Source organism: Mizuhopecten yessoensis, unplaced genomic scaffold, assembly GCF_002113885.1.
Source record: "Mizuhopecten yessoensis strain PY_sf001 unplaced genomic scaffold, ASM211388v2 scaffold1721, whole genome shotgun sequence".
Classification (NCBI taxonomy): Eukaryota; Metazoa; Mollusca; class Bivalvia; order Pectinida; family Pectinidae; genus Mizuhopecten; species Mizuhopecten yessoensis.
The window spans coordinates 208,946-215,507 of NW_018404188.1; positions in this window are offsets into that span (position 1 = coordinate 208,946).

Genomic DNA, 6,562 nt, shown 5'->3' on the forward strand with positions numbered 1-6,562 from the left:
TGGACTCATCAGTGATCTAGGGGAGAACAGTTGGACTCATCAGTGATCTAGGGGAGAACAGTTGGACTCATCAGTGATCTAGGGGAGAACAGTTGGACTCATCAGTGATCTAGGGGAGAACAGTTGGACTCATCAGTGATCTAGGGGAGAACAGTTGGACTCATCAGTGATCTAGGGGAGAACAGTTGGACTCATCAGTGATCTAGGGGAGAACAGTTGGACTCATCAGTGATCTAGGGGAGAACAGTTGGACTCATCAGTGATCTAGGGGAGAACAGTTGGACTCATCAGTGAAGCTAGGGGAGAACAGTTGGACTCATCAGTGAAGCTAGGGGAGAACAGTTGGACTCATCAGTGAAGCTAGGGGAGAACAGTTGGACTCATCAGTGAAGCTAGGGGAGAACAGTTGGACTCATCAGTGAAGCTAGGGGAGAACAGTTGGACTCATCAGTGATCTAGGGGAGAACAGTTGGACTCATCAGTGAAGCTAGGGGAGAACAGTTGGACTCATCAGTGAAACTACGAGAAAAAAGTAGGACTCATCAGTAAAGCTAGGAGAGAACAGTTGGACTCATCAGTGAAGCTACGGGAGAACAGTTGGACTCATCAGTGAAACTACGAGAAAAAAGTAGGACTCATCAGTGAAGCTAGGAGAGAACAGTTGGACTCATCAGTGAAGCTAGGAGAGAACAGTTGGACTCATTCATCAGTGAAGCTAGGGGAGAACAGTTGGACTCATTCATCAGTGATCTAGGGGAGAACAGTTGGACTCATCAGTGATCTAGGGGAGACTAGTTGGACTCATCAGTGAAGCTAGAGGAGAACAGTTTGACTCATCAGTGAAGCTAGAAGAGAACAGTTGAACTTATCAGTGAAGCTAGGAGAGAAAGTTGAACTCATCAGTGAAGCTAGGGGAGAACAGCTGGACTCATCAGTGAAGCTAGGGGAGAACAGCTGGACTCATTCATCAGTGAAGCTAGGGGAGAACAGCTGGACTCATTCATCAGTGAAGCTAGGGGAGAACAGCTGGACTCATTCATCAGTGAAGCTAGGGGAGAACAGCTGGACTCATCAGTGATAGAGGGAAGAACAGTGGGACTCATCAGTGAAGCTAGGGGAGAACAGTTGGACTCATCAGTGATAGAGGGGAGAACCGGGGGCCTCATCCGTCAAGCTAGGGGAGAACAGTTGGACTCATCAGTGAAGCTAGGGGAGAACAGTTGGACTCATCAGTGATAGAGGGGAGAACAGTTGGGCTCATCAGTGAAGCTAGGGGAGAACAGCTGGACTCATTCATCAGTGAAGCTAGGGGAGAACAGCTGGACTCATCAGTGATAGAGGGGAGAACAGTGGGACCCATCAGTAAAGCTAGGGGAAAACAGCTGGACTCATTCATCAGTGAAGCTAGGGGAGAACAGCTGGCCTCATCAGTGATAGAGGGGAGAACAGTGGGACCCATCAGTAAAGCTAGGGGAAAACAGCTGGAATCATTGATCAGTGAAGCTAGGGGAGAACAGCTGGACTCATCAGTTATAGAGGGGAGAACAGTGGGACTCATCAGTAAAGCTAGGGGAAAACAGCTGGACTCATTCATCAGTGAAGCTAGGGGAGTACAGTTGGACTCATTCATCAGTGATCTAGGGGAGAACAGTTGGACTCATCAGTGATCTAGGGGAGAACAGCTGGACTCATCAGTGGTAGAGGGGAGAACAGGGGGACCCATCAGTAAAGCTAGGGGAAAACAGCTGGAATCATTGATCAGTGAAGCTAGGGGAGAACAGCTGGACTTATCAGTGATAGAGGGGAGAACAGTGGGACTCATCAGTAAAGCTAGGGGAAAACAGCTGGAATCATTCATCAGTGAAGCTAGGGGAGAACAGCTGGACTCATTCATCAGAGAAGCTAGGGGAGAACAGCTGGACTCATCAGTGATCTAGGGGAGAACAGTTGGACTCATCAGTGATAGAGGGGAGAACAGTTGGGCTCATCAATAAAGCTAGGGGAGAACAGCTGGACTCATTCATCAGTGAAGCTAGGGGAGAACAGCTGGACTCATCAGTGATAGAGGGGAGAACAGTGGGACTCATCAGTAAAGCTAGGGGAAAACAGCTGGAATCATTCATCAGTGAAGCTAGGGGAGAACAGCTGGACTCATCAGTGATCTAGGGGAGAACAGCTGGACTCATCAGTGAAGCTAGGGGAGAACAGTTGGACTCATCAGTGAAGATAGGGGAGAACAGCTGGACTCATTCATCAGTTAAGCTAGGGGAGAACAGCTGGACTCATCAGTGATAGAGGGGAGAACATTGGGACTCATCAGTGAATCTAGGGGAGAACAGATGAACTCATCAGTGAAGCTAGTAGAGAACAGTTGGACTCATTCATCAGTGAAGCTATGGGAGAACAGCTGCACTCATCAGTGAAGATAGGGGAGAACAGTTCGATATCCAAATACTATTGAAACAGAAAGTGAAAAACGTAAACCCTCTTGATAATATGCACAAATTGCAGAAGTACTGGTGAATTTCAAACTAGGAACGAGTAAAGATTATATATTAAGAGACATACATTACTCTAATGAGATAACTATGACCAACAAGGCTACTGCAAGCCTCAAGGACTAAGACATCCACCAGAAGAATGTTTCACCCCGTATCTTGAAGGATGAACATTAGACACACACGGGACTACACCTTTAATCTTTGATAATAGATCCAGCATGCCAATAATGAACAAAAAAACTAATGTTGGGAATTTTAACAATCCGTATTAATCAAGCAACTTGAAAGATACTTTTCCAAATTATAGAAGTCTAGGTCAGTAAGGTAAACTGTTTAAGAGTTACTCACCTTCACAAGCTCTGTTGGGGTTCCCGATGTAACCTTTCCTACACATACACTTCCCCGCCACACATTCCGCGTTTTTACCACAGCCGTATCCGCAGGCTGAAGACAAATAATGCAAAGGTTCCTTTCATTATGAAATATGCATTTTTTTTGATAACGCAATCTTAAAATAAAGAATGTGTACAACATTCCTAACTACAGACATATCATTTGAAGATTTCATTGGAGCAGATACCACCTCTTCATATATGATTAATAATGTATCTCTATTCATGACACGTTAAAGTATTTAAGTAAAACGATGGATCCTAAATATCGTGAAATTATTATTTCTTGTCAATGAGGTATTTTGGTTGGCCTACCTCCAGATCGTAGAGTGAAACACACTTGAAAACGTGCCCTGCATCCGTCTTTAACCCAAACCAACCGTCCAGTCGGGAAGAAGCCGAAGGACTGGCGGTATACACAGGCCGCCCTCGATTCTCTTCTAGCCAGTGCCATCGTGATTATGTCCCCTGGTGCATTGTCTATACGGCAGGTGGCGTGCTTGTAAGACCAGCTGCTACAAGCAACCTCTTTACAAACCCTGTTGGTGTCTTAAAAAGTAATGTAAACCATCACGATATCATCTATTTTACCAATTTGAGAGAAAAAATATAGCTGTTTGGGCTAGCAAGGTCATTTTTGCTCATGTAATGGAATTATAATTATACTATTCCGTCAGTAGTGTCATTCTGATAGTAGGTTATATTATTTTCTCTCTAAAACGAGCAACAGCAATACTTATCATCACAACGAGGCCTTTGGTAGGATGATACGCTTGTTCATTAAAACAATAAAAAAATATTGGAATCAATGGAATTAATTTTTTATTATTAGTTAACATACCATGCATGCAGATAGGCGTTGCCTATGTTATCGTGATCGTCTTTCAAAAGTACATTTGTTTTGCTAAATGGATATGCTCGTTGTGTTTGCCACATTAAAAAACCGTCAGATAGCTTCATTGAATAGTATCTTTTATGCAAATATAAAGTACAGTTTTAAACATGTTAATAACGCTAAGAACAGTCATTTGCGAATTAAAGGAGTGAATACAATGAATGACGAAATGTGTGTAAGTGTTTACAGAAAAAAAATCCCCAAAATTTATAAAAAAAAAATGACTAAAAGAATATCATTAAATACATCCAATGAAACATTATAGTTTATAATATATGTATTATAATCAATAATTTGAAACTTACCAATCGCCGACGTAAGTCCAAACGAGAGAGAACATAGGGACACCAACAGAAACACGTTCATGTCTGCTCTTAGCGACTGGTTTCTGGTGATGTGAAACCTCCGTACTATTTTTATGAGAACCCTTATATCTCGGTGGCCATCCTTAGTGAATCACGTGCGTTCACACCTGTGTACACCTGTCTACGCGTAACCTAGTCATGTGAAGTAGGATTACATTGGTCTTACAACGGCACTTAGGGATTTCTTAGTATCATATACGTAATTTTTTGTATATCGTTTATTTGAAGAAAAAAACACACTTATTGTTATGCCTTTTTCCTTCTTGTTATTTCAAAGTTGCTTGACTCTTTCAAAATATTACAGTAAATTTAACTTCTATCACACATTGCTTTGTTTTTGCAATATCTTTACTGAGGATATTGTTTTAAAATCGTGAAGAATACTAAGTTTTTTTACTTTTAAATGCAACCCCCCTGTGGCAATAAGAATATATAAGACGGCATATGCACTTATTTATTTAAAGCATTGCAGATGACTTTTTTGTCTCTTAATCAATATAAAAAATCATAACATAATTTTCTATAATATGTTCCATCGTCAAGTACAAACATAGATACGGCGAATCCTGTGCTTGTCTGACAGTTTCGTTTATAGCAAGCCTTCAAGCAAACCTTCTCAAGTACCAAGAACTGTAAAAGCTCGTCCAAAACATTTCAAAAATTTTATTTTCATAGTTTTTACCTTCACACAATGATTGATCATTCATGAACCTACAATATGCATATCAAATACCACTATTCTGATAAAATATTGATCGTAAATATCTATTATAAATTTTAACACTTTCATCAAATATTGCGATTGGAACTTTCATCATTAATAGTACAATTTAAAAAATGTACTACAATTTAAATATTTCATTTTTCTCTTTTTAACTTCCTGCATGAAGGTTTGACACCTCGGGACTCCATGCAAATTATTAGCATCCTAGCAAATTTTATGGAGTTACTACTACTACTACTACTACTACTACTCCTACTACTTCTCTAGCCTGTATATATATAATGTATCAACAAGGAACCTCAATGTCACATTTGAAAGCTTTGTTCACAAATTTTAACACCTGTTTCAAAACTTCAACTTGTTGAATTTTGGTTAAAATACTCTTACAATTGCTAGGAATATAACTCTATCAATGCATAGAATTTGTATTTTCCTTACATACAATTCAAATTTATAATTCACGTTATCTTAAATAAGAACATTTTCTTTCTTACTCCTTTATGACCATTATTCTTCGTCTTAAAATAAAGTACTTCAAAAGTCTAGCACGACTGATTATATTTCTGATGTGTGTTTTTTTAATAACACACAATTCGATATTAAGTAAAAGTATGATTTTCCGCTTGAGTGATCGTTACATAACCTGATATAAACCCGTCTGATGAAATTGTTTCTTTTTAATAATCAATGTTTGTTGATATATTCACATGTGTATTCCATGCAATTCAGTGTATTCTCTCGCATGAATTGTTTTAACAAGCCGATCAATAATCTGAAGGTATATTATACTCTTGTTGTAGTGAATCTTAACCACGCTTGACTTAGTTTGAATTAACCATATGTCACCTGATATTGTAGACAGCCACATTGAACCGGTACGATAACTGTTAGTGAGGGACCACACACACATCCTATGTAGTGCTATGCTGCCCCGAACTCATCAGTGTAAAACACAAAGTAGATATAATATATTCAATGCTTGCCTTGCTAATCCGAGAAACGTGCAGGTTTACAGGTAAAATATAGAGGGCCATTTTTACTGCATAAACAAGATTTCGCTGCATAAGAAAATGCTAACAGTGTTTGCACATAGCATTGTAAACCTCTACGGTGACATTACACATAGCATTGTAAACCTCTACGGTGACATTACACATAGCATTGTAAACCTCTACGGTGACATTACACATAGCATTGTAAACCTCTACGGTGACATTACACATAGCATTGTAAACCTCTACGGTGACATTACACATAGCATTGTAAACCTCTACGGTGACATTACACATAGCATTGTAAACCTCTACGGTGACATTACACATAGCATTGTAAACCTCTACGGTGACATTACACATAGCATTGTAAACCTCTACGGTGACATTACACATAGCATTGTAAACCTCTACGGTGACATTACACATAGCATTGTAAACCTCTACGGTGACATTACACATAGCATTGTAAACCTCTACGGTGACATTACACATAGCATTGTAAACCTCTACGGTGACATTACAATTAGTTTAGCTAACAAATCGAAGATTTGAACTTCATATAACATTATATATATATATATAAAAAAACATAGAAAAATATATAAAAAAATATAAATTCAAAAATAGTCCAATGCAAAATTTTATTAATTCGAAGTCGGAAATGTAGAATGTCTATCGTTCAACTAATGA